Consider the following 18,805-nt stretch of genomic DNA (forward strand, 5'->3'; position numbering starts at 1 on the left):
CATACTATACCACCTTACATGGTGACACAGAGGAAGGTGCACATGACATTGAAGAGGAGGTGATGGATGACCCAGTTGTTGACCCAGATCGGCATCCTTTGGGGGAAGAGGGTGCCGCTGCCAATAGCTCAGAAGAGGAAGAGGAGCATCCGCAGCAGGCATCGACATCGCAACAGCTGTTATCTGGCAGGCCCGGAGCAGTCCAAAAATGGGTTACAAAAAGCAAAAGAGTTGCAGGACAGCTTGGCCAGAAGGTCAAATTAGCACAGCGTGCAAGGACTCAAAATGTCTTCCATAGTAGGAAGAGTGCAGTGTGGCACTTTTTTGAACAAAATCCTAATGATCAGGCAAAGGTTATCTGTAAGAAGTGCGCAAAGACCTTTAGCCGAGGGAAAAATCTGAGAAATTTGAATACCAGTTGCATGCTAAGACATTTAACCACCATGCACTTGCAAGCGTGGACGGACTACCAAACCTCACATACCACATGTGCAACTACTCCCAAAGAAGGTAGTCAGCAACACTACATTGTTTCCCCCACTGTAAGCCCACCGTTTAGCACAGCAGCAAATGTTGAGGTGTCCTTGCAAGGCCAAAGCAGTCAGGGAATCACAATGTTATATCAACGAAAGACTGAATCTAGGCCATCTGAAAGAACACCAACTCCATCACCATCATCAACCCTCTCTCAGTCGGCCATGTCCACCGCTAGTTCCATCATATGCAGCTCTCAAGTCCAGCTCACCTTACCAGAGACTATGAGTAGGACAAGAAAATACTCATCCTCTCATCCGCGTACACTGGGTTTGAACGCCCACATTGCCAAACTAATCTCGTTAGAGATGATGCCCTACCGGTTAGTTGAAAGCGCAGCTTTCCGCGATCTCATGGCCTATGCAGTACCACGCTATGACCTACCTAGTCGCCACTTTTCTCGCAAAGCCATCCCAGCCCTCCACCTTCATGTGAAAGACCGCATTGTCCATGCACTCAAGCAGTCAGTGAGTGGAAAGGTGCACCTCACAACTGATGCATGGTCCAGTAGGCATGGCCAGGGCCGTTACGTGTCCATCACTGCGCACTGGGTTAATTGTGTGGATGCAGGGTCCACAGGGGACAGCGGAGGTGGGACAGTGCTGCCTAGCCCACGGTATAGGAAACAGTTGGCTGTAGGCGTTCGACCCTCCTCCTCCTCCTCCAGAAGCGAAAGCTCATCCACAGAGCGCAGTCGCACGAGCACTCCATCCGCAGCTGCCAGTGTTGCACACGAGGTGTCCCCCTATCGATCAGCTAGTGGAAAGCGTCAGCAGGCTGTGTTGCAGATGATGTGTTTGGGCGACAGACACACCGCGGATGTACTGGCCGACTACTTTCAGCGACAAACTGAGTCATGGCTGGGCAGTCTACATCTTGAGGCAGGCAAGGTAGTTAGTGATAACGGCCGGAAATTTGTGGCAGCCAAAGCCCTTTCAAAACTCAGACACATACCTTGCCTGGCTCACACCTTGAAACTGGTGGTGCAGTGCTTCCTCAATAATTATTCGGAGTTAACAGGCTTGCTCCATAAGGTTCGAAGACTGTGCTCGCACATCCGCCAGTACACTCCAGTCGTATGCAGAAGCTGCAGCGATTGCTCCACCTTCCCAAGCACTGCCTAATTATCGACGTTGCAACAAGGTGGAACTCCACCCTGCACATGGTTGAGCGGCTGTGGGAACAGAGGCAGGCCGAAATGCATTTGTGGGAGGATACACGGCCAGGCACTTTGAGAGCAGACATGGAGTTGACAGGTGTGCAGTGGTCGAAGCTGAAAGACCTCTGTAAAGTCCTTCAGTGTTTTGAGGAATGCACACGGCTGGTAAGCGCAGACGACGCCATCCTAAGCATGAGCATCCCACTTATGCGTCTGCTCATGCAAACTTTGACGCACATTAAGGAGCAGGCATCTGCAGCCGAGGTAGATGAGGAGGAAGAGGAGGAGGGAAGCCTTGATGACAGTCAGCCAATTTCTGCTCCGGGACCACTCCTGGACGAGGTGGAGGAAGAGGAGGATGATGATGGTGATGATTATTTAGGGGAGGAGGATGCATCTCGTGGGGCAAGAGAAAATGTTGGCGTGGCAAGGTCTGCTACAGGGTTTGTGCGTGACTGGAGGGATGTGTAATCCCTGCAGAGCTGTATGATCAGTACCACCACCTTGTCCCCGCAAACCTGTGTGATCAGTGCAACCACCTCCTCCCTACAGAGCTGTATGATCACTGCCACCACCTCATCCCTGCAGAGCTGTATGAGCAGTGACACCACCTCGTCCCCGCAACGCTGTATGATCAGTGTCACCACCTTGTCCACGCAGAGCTGTATGATCTGTACCACCACCTCCTCCCCGCAAAGCTGTATGATCAGTGCCACCACCTTGTCCACGCAGAGCTGCATAATTAGTGCCACCACCTCATCCCTGCAGAGCTATATGATAAGTGCCACCACCTCATCGTTGCAGAGCTGTATGATCAGTGCCACCACCTCATCCCTGCAGAGCTGTATGATAAGTGCCACCACCTCATCATTGCAGAGCTGTATGATCAGTGCCACTACCTCATCCCTTCAGAGCTGTATGATTAGTGTCACCACCTCATCCCTGCAGAGCTGTATGATCAGTGCCACCACCTCCTCCCTGCAGAGCCGTATGATCATTTCCACCACCTCATCCCTGCAGAGCTGTATGATAAGTGCCACCACCTCATCCCTGCAGAGCTGTATAATTAGTGCCACTACCTCATCCCTGCAGAGCTGTATTTTCAGTGCCACCACCTCATCATTGCAGAGCTGTATGATCAGTGCCACCACCTCATCCCTGCAGAGCTGTATGATCAGTGCCACTACCACATCCCTGCAGAGCTGTATGATCAGTGCCACCACCTCATCCCTGCAGAACTGTATGATCACTGCCACCACCTCATCCCTGCAGAGCTATATGATCAGTGCCACCACTTCCTCACTGCAGAGCTGTATGATTAGTGTCACCACATCATCCCTGCAGAGCTGTATGATAAGTGCCACCACCTCATCCCTGCAGAGCAGTATGATTAGTTTCACCACCTCATCCCTGCAGAGCTGTATGATAAGTGCCACCACCTCATCCCTGCAGAGCTGTTTGATTAGTGCCACCACCTCATCCCTGCAGAGCTGTTTGATTAGTGCCACCACCTCATCCCTGCAGAGCTGTATGATTAGTGTCACCTCCTCATCCCTGCAGAGCAGTATGATCGGTGCCACCATCTCATCCCTGCAGAGTTGTATGATCGGTGCCACTACCTCATAACTGCAGAGTTGTATGATCGCTGTCACCACTTCATCCCTGTGGAGCTGTATGATCAGTGCCTCCACCTCCTCCCTGCAGAGCCGTATGATCATTTCCAACACCTCATCCCTTCAGAGCTGTATGATAAGTGCCACCACCTCATCCCTGCAGAGCTGTATGATTAGTGCCACTACCTCATCCCTGCAGAGCTGCATTTTCAGTGCCACCACCTCATCGTTGCAGAGCTGTATGATCAGTGCCACCACCTCATCACTGCAGAGCTGTATGATAAGTGCCACCACCTCATCCCTGCAGAGCTGTATAATCACTGCCACCACCTCATCATTGCAGAGCTGTATGATCAGTGCCACTACCACATCCCTGCAGAGCTGTATGATCAGTGCCACTACCACATCCCTGCAGAGCTGTATGATTAGTTCCACTACCCCATCCCTGCAGAGCTGTATGAGCAGTGCCACCACCTCATCCCTGCAGAGCTGTATGATCAGTACCACGACCTCATCCCTGCAGAGCTGTTTGATTAGTGCCACCACCTCATCCTTGCAGATCTATACGATTAGTGTCACCTCCTCATCCCTGCAGAGCTGTATGATCGGTGCCACCCTCTCATCCCTGCAGAGTTATATGATCGGTGCCACTACCTCATAACTGCAGAGCTGTATGATCGCTGTCAGCACCTCATCCCTGTAGAGCTGTATGATCAGTGCCTCCACCTCCTCCCTGCAGAGCCGTATGATCATTTCCACCACCTCATCCCTGCAGAGCTGTATGATAAGTGCCACCACCTCATCCCTGCAGAGCTGTATGATTAGTGCCACTACCTCATCCCTGCAGAGCTGTATTTTCAGTGCCACCACCTCATCGTTGCAGAGCTGTATGATCAGTGCCACCACCTCATACCTGCAGAGCTGTATGATAAGTGCCACCACCTCATCCCTGCAGAGCTGTATGATCACTGCCACCACCTCATCATTGCAGAGCTGTATGATCAGTGCCACTACCACATCCCTGCAGAGCTGTATGATTAGTGCCACCACCTCATCCCTGCAGAGCTGTATGAGCAGTGCCACCACCTCATCCCTGCAGAACTGTATGATCAGTACCATGACCTCGTCCCCGCAAAGCTGTATGATCAGTGCCACCACCTTGTCCACGCTAAGCTGTATGATCCGTACCACCACCTCCTCCCCGCAAAGCTGTATGATCAGTACCACCACCTTGTCCACGCAGAGCTGCATGATTAGTGCCACCACCTCATCCCTGCAGAGCTGTATGATAAGTGCCACCACCTCATCCCTGCAGAGCTGTATGATTAGTGTCACCACTAGAGTTGAGCGACTTTTGGTTTTTTAGGCTCGCGTTTCGTTTCGTGAAACCCGACTTTTCCAAAAGTCGGGTCGAGCAAGATCGTCCGATTATAGGGAAAAGTCGGGGTCGTCCCGAAACACGAAACCCAATGTAAGTCAATGGGGAATAAAAGTCGGCAGTGAGAGGAGGACAGGAAACACACCTACAGTGCCCATTTGAATGCCAAAAGCATCAATTCTTCTTTCTTAAGCTTGTCAACCTTAATTAACTTCATAATACAAGTTACGCACTGAAAAATGGGGGTTATTTGGCTACAAACTGTGGGGGGGAGGGCTGGCTCCAGGTTTTCATGTGCCCTGGGCGAAAGAGCGCCCCTTTAACACATACCACAACTCATCATGCTCCGATACGGCAGAGAAATAGCGGTATAGTCCAATGAAAAATACCTCACTTTTTACATCTCATGACGAGGCCCATCTATTTCTCCATACAGAATCATTGGTCCCATATAATGTTTGAAACAGTATATGATGAGCTCCACATAATGCTACAGTATATGATGGTCCCCATGGATGAAGCTCCACTGTCTTATGGGCCCAAATAATGCTCCAAACATAATGGGCCCCATTTCTAATGCTCTAGTGTATAATGGGCCCTGTAAATGCTGCTCCAGTGTCTGATGTCCACCTTTGGAATGTTCCAGTGTATGGTGGGCCCCATCTATCATTCTCCAGAGTATAGTGCTCCCCAAAAATTGCTGTCCCAACATTGAAAACAATCAAATAAGTCTCCTCGCTAGGGAATCCCTGTACTTGTCTGGACAGGTGCTGTAGCTTGCTTAACAGCTCGCCAGCCGTTCTCACGCCCAGTATGGATTACACGTGATTGCACAAAGGTGAGAAAGGGTACCGTATCCCCAGATAACATGTATGGATAGCGTACACATTCAAAATATATGTCTCAGGAGGCAGGCTCAGACGGTGTTAGGCCCAGTATGGATTGCACGTGATTGCACAAAGGTTAGAAAGGGTACCGTATCACCGGATAACATGTATGGATAGCGTACACATTCAAAATATATGTCTATACAGCATGAGGCAGGCTCAGACGGTGTTAGGCCCAGTATGGATTGCACGTGATTGCACAAAGGTTAGAAAGGGTACCGTATCCCCAGATAACATGTATGGATAGCGTACACATTCAAAATATATGTCTCAGGAGGCAGGCTCAGACGGTGTTAGGCCCAGTATGGATTGCACGTGATTGCACAAAGGTTAGAAAGGGTACCGTATCCCCGGATAACATGTATGGATAGCGTACACATTCAAAATATATGTCTATACAGCATGAGGCAGGCTCAGATGGTGTTAGGCCCAGTATGGATTGCACGTGATTGCACAAAGGTTAGAAAGGGTACCGTATCCCCAGATAACATGTATGGATAGCGTACACATTCAAAATATATGTCTCAGGAGGCAGGCTCAGACGGTGTTAGGCCCAGTATGGATTGCACGTGATTGCACAAAGGTTAGAAAGGGTACCGTATCCCCGGATAACATGTATGGATAGCGTACACATTCATAATATATGTCTATACAGCATGAGGCAGGCTCAGACGGTGTTAGGCCCAGTATGGATTGCACGTGATTGCACAAAGGTTAGAAAGGGTACCGTATCACCGGATAACATGTATGGATAGCGTACACATTCAAAATATATGTCTATACAGCATGAGGCAGGCTCAGACGGTGTTAGGCCCAGTATGGATTGCACGTGATTGAACAAAGGTTAGAAAGGGTACCGTATCACCGGATAACATGTATGGATAGCGTACACATTCAAAATATATGTCTATACATCAGGAGGCAGGCTCAGACGGTGTCAGGCACAGTATGGATTTGACGGCCCGGATTACACAGCGGAGGAGCAGGGAGAGGTAAAGATTGCAAATGCTGGGGCCCTGCCCAAGCAAGGGGGGCCCACTCGTGGGCGTCGGTACTGGCACTGGGCCCCTCATAGTACAGCGGTGTGTCTGACGGCGGGTGTGCACCACCACCGTCAGAGACACTTGATTGCACTATGAGGGACCCTGTGCCAGTGCCCGCGCCCAAGAGTCGGCCTACCCACCCGTCCAGGGCAATGGCACTCGCACGGTGTCGTGCGCTAGGTGGTGACCCCGGCCATGGGGGGGAGGCAGCACAGTTAGGGAGTTTTAGAAAGTGGCATATGTTGATGTTGGACATTCAGCTGATGCAAAAGGCGAAATAGGTGAAGTACCAGGAAGAGGTGGACCAAAGCAAGCCATTTTTCTGTCACCCTATGTGTCATCAGGGGAAGGTGGGACAAAATCCTTGGAAACCCATGCGTGGTTCATTTTAATGAAGGTTAGATCATCCACATTTTGGGTTGACAGACGGGTCCTTTTTTCTGTCAGGATTGATCCAGCTGCACTGAAGACTCTTTCCAATAGCACACTTGCAGCTGGGCAAGCGAGCTCCTGTAAGGCATATTGGGCCAATTCAGGCCAGGTGTCCAGTTTAGCGGCCCAATAGTCAAAGGGGAATGACCTGTGTGGGAGAACATCGATATGGGAGGAAAAGTAGTTTGTAACCATAGTTGACAACTGCTGTCTCCTGTCACTTTCCATCGATGCAGTATTACCAGTTGTGTGAGCGGTATTTGAAAAATCAGTCCACAACATTGTCATGAAACCCCTGTCTCCAACGCCACTTCTGCTGTGTGCACCACGAACACCTCTGCCAAGCTGCCCCCGGCCCGTACGGCTCGTGTGAGAACCATCACCGCTGCTGTGTGCTGGGAATGCCTCAAGCAACCGATTTACCAGAGTTGCTTGTTTATTAGCCAATATTAGGTCAAGGTTCTCCTGTGGCATGATGTTTTGTAATTTGCCTTTATAGCGTGGATCCAGGATGCTGGCCAACCAGTAGTCGTCATCGTTCATCATTTTGGCAATGCGGGGGTCCCTTTTTAGGATCCGCAAGGCATAATCTGACATGTGGGCCAATGTTCCCGGTGTCAATGATGCACTGCGAGTGCTGGGTGGAGGAGCACTTTCTGGCAAATCCACATCCCTCCAGTCACGCACAAACCCTGTACCAGACCTTGCCACGCCAACATTTTCACTTGCCCCACGAGATGCATCCTCCTCCCCTAAGTAATCATCCCCATCATCATCCTCCTCCTCCTCTTCTTCCTCCACCTCGTCCAGGAGAGGTCCCTGAGCAGACAATGGCTGAATGTCATCAAGGATTCCCTCCTCCTCTTCCTCCTCATCAACATTGGCTGCAGAGGCCTGCTCCTTAAGGTGCGTCAAAGTTTGCATGAGCAGACGCATAAGTGGGATGCTCATGCTTAGGATGGCGTCGTCTGCGCTTACCAGCCGTGTGCATTCCTCAAAACACTGAAGGACTTTACAAAGGTCTTTCAGCTTCGACCACTGCACACCTGTCAACTCCATGTCTGCTCTCAAAGTGCCTGGCCATGTATCCTCCCACAAATGCATTATGGCCTGCCTCTGCTCGCACAGCCGCTCCACCATGTGCAGGGTGGAGTTCCACCTTGTTGCAATGTCGATAATGAGGTGGTGGTTGGGAAGGTGGAGCAATCGCTGCAGCTTCTGCATACGAACGGAGTGTACAGGTGACCGGCGGATGTGTGCGCACAGTCTTCGCACCTTATGGAGCAGGGCTGTTAACTCCGGATAATTTTTGAGGAAGCACTGCACCACCAGGTTCAAGGTGTGAGCCAAGCAAGGTATGTGGCTGAGTTTTGAAAGGGCTATGGCTGCCACAAAATTACGGCCGTTATCACTAACTACCTTGCCTGCCTCAAGATGTACACTGCCCAGCCATGACTCAGTTTGTCGCTTCAAGTACTCGGCCAGCACCTCGGCGGTGTGTCTGTCGCCCAAACACATCATCTGCAACACAGCCTGCTGACACTTTCCACTAGCTGCTCGATAGGGGGACACATCGTGTGCAACAGTGGCAGCTGCAGATGGAGTGCTCGTACGACTGCGCTCTGTGGACGAGCTTTCGCTTCTGGAGGAGGAGGAGGAGGGTCGAACGCCTACAGCCAACTGTTTCCTATACCGTGGGCTAGGCAGCACTGTCCCACTACCGCTGTCCCCTGTGGACCCTGCATCCACCACATTAACCCAGTGCGCAGTGATGGACACGTAACGGCCCTGGCCATGCCGACTGGACCATGCATCAGTTGTGAGGTGCACCTTTCCGCTCACTGACTGCTTGAGTGCATGGACAATGCGGTCTTTCACATGATGGTGGAGGGCTGGGATGGCTTTGCGAGAGAAGAAGTGGCGACTGGGTAGGTCATAGCGTGGTACTGCATAGGCCATGAGTTCGCGGAAAGCTGTGCTTTCCACCAACCGAAAGGGCATCATCTCAAACGAGATTAGTTTGGCAATGTGGGCGTTCAAACCCAGTGTACGCGGATGAGAGACTGAGTACTTTCTTGACCTACTCATAGTGTCTGGGAGGGTGAGCTGGACTTGAGAGCTGCATATGGTGGAAGTAGCGGTGGACAGGGCGGACTGAGAGAGGGTTGATGATGGTGATGGAGTTGGTGTTCTTTCTGATGGCCTAGAATCAGTCTTTCGTTGATATAACAGTGGGATTCCCTGACTGCTGTGGTCTTGCAACGACACCTCAACATTTGCTGCTGTGCTAACCGGTGGGCTTACAGTGGGGGAAACAATGTAGCGTTGCTGACTACCTTCGTTGTGATCAGTTGCACATGTGGCACTTGAGGTTTGGTGTTGTGTCCACGCTTGCAAGTGCATGCTGGTTAAATGTCTAAGCATGCAACTGGTATTCAAATTTTTCAGATTTTTCCCTCGGCTAAACGTCTTTGCGCACTTCTTACAGATAACCTTGGCCTGATCATGAGGATTTTGTTCAAAAAAGTGCCACACTGCACTCTTCCTACTTTGGCAGACATTTTGCGGCCTAGCACGCTGTGATCTTTTGACCCTCTGGACAAGCTGTCCAGCAACTCTTTTGATGTTTGGAACCTGTCTTTGGAGTGCTCCGGGCCTGCCAGATAACAGCTGTTGCGATGTCGATGTCTGCTGTGGATGCTCCTCATCTGAGCTATTGGAAGCAGCACCCTCTTCCCCCAATGGATGCCAATCTGGGTCAACAACTGGGTCATCCATCACCTCCTCTTCTATGTCATGTGCACCTTCCTCTGTGTCACCGTGTATGGTGGTATAGTGTGCGGGAAGGGGCACCTGAGTCTCATCAGGGTCAGAATCTGGCTCTGTACACTGCGAGGACAATGTAGTGCTCTGAGTGAATGTACCAGCAGAATCATCCATCAGCGGCTGTGCATCAGTGCACTCCATGTCAGATTCATCTTGGCCTGGGTAATTCACCATTTGACTTGATAATCCAGGCATGGTATGTGAAAACAGCTCCATGGAGTAATCAGTAGTATGGCCTGCGTCATCCTTCAATCTTGGTTGGGGTGAAGGACACAAGGAAAGGTGTGGTTCATGAACATGAGCCTCCAATGACGACTCAGTGCTTTTACTTTTTACAACTGAAGAAGAGGAGGCGATAGAGCTGGAGGCTGAGTCAGCAATGTAAGACAAAACTTTTTCCTGATGCTCTGGCTTTAAAAGCGGTTTGCCAACTCCTAGAAAACTAAGCGTTCGAGGCCTTATGTAGCCAGACAATGACGCAGGGTCAGCACCTCCTGCATTCGGTCCTATTTTGCTCTTGCCACTACCATCAGATCCACCACCAACACCATCATTACCAGCTGCCAACCCCCGCCCAATTCCACGGCCTCTTCCACGAGCCTTCCTCATTTTTGGTAGAAATGTAGACAAAATCCAACAAACTATATAGTAATGTAAAACAAGGTACAAGGTGTCTATAGGACAGGGGAGATTTTGAATATCTGCACACACTTTTGGACACTGGACACTTTTGGATTGTGTGAGGCCCAATGAATATCTCAGCGCTATGTGACAGGCTCGATGGCACTGCTGTGACAAAAGTGACTAGAGGATAAGGGAGATTTTGAATATCTGCACACACTTTTGGACACTGGACACTTTTGGATTGTGTGAGGCCCACTGATATCTCAGCGCTATGTGACAGGCTCGATGGCACAGCTGTGACAAAAGTGACTAGAGGATAAGGGAGATTTTGAATATCTGCACACACTTTTGGACAGTGGACACTTTTGGATTGTGTGAGGCCCACTGTTATCTCAGCGCTATGTGACAGGCTCGATGGCACTGCTGTGACCTAAGTGACTAGAGGATAAGGGAGATTTTGAATATCTGCACACACTTTTGGACACTGGACACTTTTGGATTGTGTGAGGCCCACTGATATCTCAGCGCTATGTGACAGGCTCGATGGCACTGCTGTGACAAAAGTGACTAGAGGATAAGGGAGATTTTGAATATCTGCACACACTTTTGGACACTGGACACTTTTGGATTGTGTGAGGCCCACTGATATCTCAGCGCTATGTGACAGGCTCGATGGCACTGCTGTGACAAAAGTGACTAGAGGATAAGGGAGATTTTGAATATCTGCACACACTTTTGGACAGTGGACACTTTTGGATTGTGTGAGGCCCACTGTTATCTCAGCGCTATGTGACAGGCTCGATGGCACTGCTGTGACCTAAGTGACTAGAGGATAAGGGAGATTTTGAATATCTGCACACACTTTTGGACACTGGACACTTTTGGATTGTGTGAGGCCCACTGATATCTCAGCTCTATGTGACAGGCTCGATGGCACTGCTGTGACAAAAGTGACTAGAGGATAAGGGAGATTTTGAATATCTGCACACACTTTTGGACACTGGACACTTTTGGATTGTGTGAGGCCCACTGATATCTCAGCGCTATGTGACAGGCTCGATGGCACTGCTGTGACAAAAGTGACTAGAGGATAAGGGAGATTTTGAATATCTGCACACACTTTTGGACACTGGACACTTTTGGATTGTGTGAGGCCCACTGATATCTGAGCGCTATGTGACAGGCTCGATGGCACTGCTGTGACAAAAGTGACTAGAGGATAAGGGAGATTTTGAATATCTGCACACACTTTTGGACACTGGACACTTTTGGATTGTGTGAGGCCCACTGATATCTCAGCGCTATGTGACAGGCTCGATGGCACTGCTGTGACAAAAGTGACTAGAGGATAAGGGAGATTTTGAATATCTGCACACACTTTTGGACACTGGACACTTTTGGATTGTGTGAGGCCCACTGATATCTGAGCGCTATGTGACAGGCTCGATGGCACTGCTGTGACAAAAGTGACTTGAGGATAAGGGAGATTTTGAATATCTGCACACACTTTTGGACAGTGGACACTTTTGGATTGTGTGAGGCCCACTGTTATCTCAGCGCTATGTGACAGGCTCGATGGCACTGCTGTGACCTAAGTGACTAGAGGATAAGGGAGATTTTGAATATCTGCACACACTTTTGGACACTGGACACTTTTGGATTGTGTGAGGCCCACTGATATCTCAGCGCTATGTGACAGGCTCGATGGCACTGCTGTGACAAAAGTGACTAGAGGATAAGGGAGATTTTGAATATCTGCACACACTTTTGGACACTGGACACTTTTGGATTGTGTGAGGCCCACTGATATCTCAGCGCTATGTGACAGGCTCGATGGCACTGCTGTGACAAAAGTGACTAGAGGATAAGGGAGATTTTGAATATCTGCACACACTTTTGGACACTGGACACTTTTGGATTGTGTGAGGCCCACTGATATCTCAGCGCTATGTGACAGGCTCGATGGCACAGCTGTGACAAAAGTGACTAGAGGATAAGGGAGATTTTGAATATCTGCACATACTTTAGGACACTGGACACTTTTGGATTGTGTGAGGCCCACTGATATCTGAGCGCTATGTGACAGGCTCGATGGCACTGCTGTGACAAAAGTGACTAGAGGATAATTGAGATTTTGAATATCTGCACACACTTTTGGACACTGGACACTTTTGGATTGTGTGAGGCCCACTGATATCTCAGCGCTATGTGACAGGCTCGATGGCACTGCTGTGACAAAAGTGACTAGAGGATAAGGGAGATTTTGAATATCTGCACACACTTTTGGACACTGGACACTTTTGGATTGTGTGAGGCCCACTGATATCTCAGCGCTATGTGACAGGCTCGATGGCACTGCTGTGACAAAAGTGACTAGAGGATAAGGGAGATTTTGAATATCTGCACACACTTTTGGACACAGGACACTTTTGGATTGTGTGAGGCCCAATGAATATCTGAGCGCTATGTGACAGGCTCGATGGCACAGCTGTGACCAAAGTGACTAGAGGATAAGGGAGATTGGATTGCTTTTAATAAAGCAGTTTGCGGAGCAGTGGGTAAACAACAATGCCAGCCTGTCAGGAAGCCTTAAAAGGCAGCCCAACAACCAACACCACTGATACACCACTTTATAGCCTCCCCTTGCACTGCACACACAGTGACTGGTGTGTTGTGCAGGCCAAATTGCTATCAGCAGCAGAAGCAGTTTTTTTTTTCTTCTCAGCAGGACAAAAAAAAAAAATTGGGATTGCTTAAGCAGTTTGAGGCCCAATGAATATCTGAGCGCTATGTGACAGGCTCGATGGCGCAGCTGTGACCAAAGTGACTAGAGGATAAGGGAGATTGGATTGCTTTTAAAAAAGCAGTTTGCGGAGCAGTGGGTAAACAGCAATGCCAGCCTGTCAGGAAGCCTTAGAAGGCAGCCCAACAACCAACACCACTGATACACCACTATATAGCCTCCCCTTGCACTGCACACACAGTGACTGGTGTGTTGTGCAGGCCAAATCGCTAGCAGCAGAAGCAGTTTTTTTGTCTTCTTCCCTGCCTAACGCTCTCCCTACAGAATCAGCAGCAACCTCTCCCTATGCTAAGATCGGCAGAAGTAAGATGGCGGTCGGCGTGCACGCCCTTTTATACCCCCTGTGACGCCCACCAAAGCAAGCCAATCACTTGCATGCCCTTCTGAAAGATGGTGGTGACCCGTGCCTATGTCATCACGTTGCCCACAGTGTCCGTGGATCCTGATTGGCTGAAAAAGAGCGCAAAACAAACTTTTGAAACGCGACTTTGGCGCGTAAGTCGCCGACCTCGTGGCCGACCTCATCCTAGGGTCGGGTTTCGTTTCATGAAACCCGACTTTGCCAAAAGTCGGCGACTTTTGAATTTTTTCGACCCGTTTCGCTCAACTCTAGTCACCACCTCATCCCTGCAGAGCTGTATGATAAGTGCCACCACCTCATCCCTGCAGAGCTGTATGATTAGTGCCACTACCTCATCCCTGCAGAGCTGTATTTTCAGTGCCACCAACTCATCCCTGCAGAGCTGTATGATCACTGCCACCACCTCATCATTGCAGAGCTGTATGATCAGTGCCACTACCACATCCCTGCAGAGCTGTATGATTAGTGCCACCACCTAATCCCTGCAGAACTGTATGATCACTGCCACCACCTTATCCCTGCAGAGCTATATGATCAGTGCCACCACTTCCTCACTGCAGAGCTGTATGATTTGTGTCACCACATCATCCCTGCAGAGCTTTATGATAAGTGCCACCACCTCATCCCTGCAGAGCAGTATGATTAGTTTAACCACCTCATCCCTGCAGAGCTGTATGATAAGTGCCACCACCTCATCCCTGCAGAGCTGTTTGATTAGTGCCACCACCTCATCCCAGCAGAGCTGTATGATCGGTGCCACCATCTCATCCCTGCAGAGTTGTATGATCGGTGCCACTACCTCATAACTGCAGAGCTGTATGATCGCTGTCACCACCTCATCCCTGCAGAGCTGTATGATAAGTGCCACCAACTCATCATTGCAGAGCTGTATGATCAGTGCCACTACCACATCCCTGCAGAGCTGTATGATTAGTGCCACCTCATCCCTGCAGAGCTGTATGATATGTGCCACCACCTCATCATTGCAGAGCTGTATGATCAGTGCCACTACCACATCCCTGCAGAGCTGTATGATTAGTGCCACCACCTCCTCCCCGCAAAGCTGTATGATCAGTGCCACCACCTTGTCCACGCAGAGCTGCATGATTAGTGCCACCACCTCATCCCGGCAGAGCTGTATGATAAGTGCCACCACCTCATCCCTGCAGAGCTGTATGATTAGTGTCACCACCTCATCCCTGCAGAGCTGTATGATAAGTGCCACCACCTCATCCCTGCAGAGTTGTATGATCGGTGCCACTACCTCATAACTGCAGAACTGTATGATCAGTGCCACCACCTCCTCCCTGCAGTGCCGTATGATCATTTCCACCACCTCATCCCTGCAGAGCTGTATGATAAGTGCCACCAACTCATCCCTGCAGAGCTGTATGATTAGTGTGACTACCTCATCCCTGCAGAGCTGTATTATCAGTGCCATCACCTCATCGTTGCAAAGCTGTATTATAAGTGCCACCACCTCATCCCTGCAAAGCTGTATAATCAGTGCCACCACCTTGTTCACACAGAGCTGTATGATTAGTGCGACTACCTCATCCCTGCAGAACTGTATTATCAGTGCCTCCACCTCATCGTTGCAGTGCTGTATGATCAGTGCCACCACCTCATCCCTGCAGAGCTGTATGATAAGTGCCACCAACTCATCCCTGCAGAGCTGTATGATTAGTGTGACTACCTCATCCCTGCAGAGCTGTATTATCAGTGCCATCAGCTCATCCCTGCAAAGCTGTATAATCAGTGCCACCACCTTGTTCACACAGAGCTGTATGATTAGTGCGACTACCTCATCCCTGCAGAACTGTATTATCAGTGCCTCCACCTCATCGTTGCAGAGCTGTATGATCAGTGCCACTACCTCATCCCTGCAGAGCTGTATGATTAGTGCCACCACCTCCTCCCCGCAAAGCTGTATGATCAGTGCCACCACCTTGTCCACGCAGAGCTGCATGATTAGTGCCACCACCTCATCCCGGCAGAGCTGTATGATTAGTGTCACCACCTCATCCCTGCAGAGCTGTATGATAAGTGCCACCACCTCATCCCTGCAGAGTTGTATGATCGGTGCCACTACCTCATAACTGCAGAGCTGTATGATCACTGTCACCACCTCATCCCTGTAGAGCTGTATGATCAGTGCCACCACCTCCTCCCTGCAGTGCCGTATGATCATTTCCACCACCTCATCCCTGCAGAGCTGTATGATAAGTGCCACCAACTCATCCCTGCAGAGCTGTATGATTAGTGTGACTACCTCATCCCTCCAGAGCTGTATTATCAGTGCCATCACCTCATCGTTGCAAAGCTGTATTATAAGTGCCACCACCTCATTCCTGCAAAGCTGTATAATCAGTGCCACCACCTTGTTCACACAGAGCTGTATGATTAGTGCGACTACCTCATCCCTGCAGAACTGTATTATCAGTGACTCCACCTCACCGTTGCAGTGCTGTATGATCAGTGCCTCCACCTCATCATTGCAGAGCTGTAGGATCAGTGCCACTACCTCATCCCTGCAGAGCTGTATGATTAGTGCCACCACCTCATCCCTGCAGAGCTGTATGATTAGAGCCACTACCCCATCCCTGCAGAGCTGTATGATCAGTACCACGACCTCGTCCCCGCAAAGCTGTATGATCAGTGTCACCACCTTGTCCACACAGAGCTGTATGATCCGTACCACCAACTCGTCCCCGCAAAGCTGTGTGATCAGTGCCACCACCTTGTCCACGCAGAGCTGCATGATTAGTGCCACCACCTCATCCCTGCAGAGCTGTATGATAAGTGCCACCACCTCATCCCTGCAGAGCTGTATGATCACTGCCACCACCTCATCGCTGCAGAGCTGTATGATCATTGCCACTACCTCATCCCCGAGAGCTGTATTATCAGTGCCACCACCTCATCCCTGCAGAGCAGTATGATTAGTGTCACCAGCTCATCCCTGCAGAGCTGCGTGATAAGTGCCACCACCTCATCCCTGCAGAGCTGTATGATCGGTGCCAACTCATCCCTGCAGAGTTGTATGATCGGTGCCACTACCTCATAACTGCAGAGCTGTATGATCGGTGCCACTACCTCATAACTGCAGAGCTGTATGATCGCTGTCACCACCTCATCCCTGTAGAGCTGTATGATCAGTGCCACCCCCTCCTTCCTGCAGAGCCGTATGATCATTTCCACCACCTCATCACTGCACAGCTGTATGATAAGTGTCACCACCTCATCCCTGCAGAGCTGTATTATCAGTGCCACTACCTCATCCCTCCAGAGGTGTATGATCAGTAACACCACCTTGTCCCCAAAGAGCTGTATGATCAATGTCACCACCTCCTCACTGCAGAGCCGTATGATCATTTCCACCACCTCATCCCTGTAGAGCTGTATGATTAGTGCCACTACCTCATCCCTGCAGAGCTGTATTATCAGTGCCACCACCTCTTCCCTGCAGAGCTGTATGATCGGTGCCACATCTCATTCCTGCAGAGCTGTATGATCAGTACCACCACCAAGTCCCCGCAAAGCTGTCTGATCAGTGCCACCAACTTGTCCACGCAGAGCTGCATGATTAGTGCCACCACCTCATCCCTGCAGAGCTGTATGATCATTTCAAACAACTCATCCCTGCAGAGCTGTATAAGTGCCACCATCTCATCCCTGCAAAGCTGTATGATCACTGTCACCACCTCATCCCTGCAGAGCTATATGATCAGTGCCATTTCCTTTTCCCTGCAGAGCTGTATGTTCAGTGCCACCACCTCCTCACTGAAGAGCTGTATGATTAGTGTCACCACCTCGTCCCTGCAAAGCTGTATGATCAGTGCTACCACCTTGTCCACACAGAGCTGTATAATCGGTGCCACTACTTCATCGTTGCAAAGCTGTATGATCAGTGCCACCACCTCCTCCCTGCAGAGCTGTATGATCAGTACAACCAACTCTTCCCTGCAAAGCGGTAAGCCACCACCTTGTCCACACAGAGCTGTATTAGTGCCACCACCTCATCCCTGCAGAGCTGTATGATCAGTACCACCACCATGTCCCCGCAAAGCTGTATGATCAGTGCCACCACCTCCTCCCTAGAGCCGTATGATCATTTCCACCAACTCTTCCTTGCAGAGCTGTATGATCACTGCCACCATCTCATCGCTGCAGAGCTGTATGATCAGTGCCACATCTTATCCCTGCAGAGCTGTATGATTGCTGTCACCACCTCATCCCTGCAGAGCTGTATGATCAGTGCCATCACCTCATTCCTGCAGAGCTGTATGATCAGTACCACCACCTCGTCCCCGCAAAGCTGTATGATCAGTGCAGAGCTGTATGATTATTGTCACCACATCATCCCTGCAGAGCTATATAAGTGCCATCACCTCATCCCTGCAGAACTGTATGATCAGTGCCACCACTTCCTCCCTGCAGAGCCGTATGATCATTTCAAACAACTCATCCCTGCAGAGCTGTATGATAAGTGCCACCATCTCATCCCTGCAGAGCTGTATGATCACTGTCACCACCTCATCCCTGCAGAGCTATATGATCAGTGCCATTTCCTCTTCCCTGCAGAGCTGTATGATCAGTGCCACCACCTCCTCACTGAAGAGCTGTATGATTAGTGTCACCACCTTGTCCCTGCAAAGCTGTATGATCAGTGTTACCACCTTGTCCACGCAGAGCTGTATGATCGGTGCCACTACTTCATCGTTGCAAAGCTGTATGATCAGTGCCACCACCTCCTCCCTGCAAAGCGGTAAAATCAGTGCCACCACCTTGTCCACACAGAGCTGTATGATTAGTGCCACCACCTCATCCCTGCAGAGCTGTATGATGAGTGCCACCACCTCATTCCTGCAAAGCTGTATGATCAGTGCCACCACCTCCTCCCTACAGAGCCGTATGATCATTTCCACCAACTCATCCCTGCAGAGCTGTATGATCAGTGCCATCACCTCATTCCTGCAGAGCTGTATGATCAGTACCACCACCTCGTCCCCGCAAAGCTGTATGATCAGTGCAGAGCTGTATGATTATTGTCACCACATCATCCCTGCAGAGCTATATGATAAGTGCCATCACCTCATCCCTGCAGAGCTGTATGATCACTGCCATCACCTCATCCTTGCAAAC

This window comes from Dendrobates tinctorius, unplaced genomic scaffold, assembly GCF_039654945.1.
Source record: "Dendrobates tinctorius isolate UK_male_01 unplaced genomic scaffold, ASM3965494v1 ptg000202l, whole genome shotgun sequence".
Lineage (NCBI taxonomy): Eukaryota > Metazoa > Chordata > Amphibia > Anura > Dendrobatidae > Dendrobates > Dendrobates tinctorius.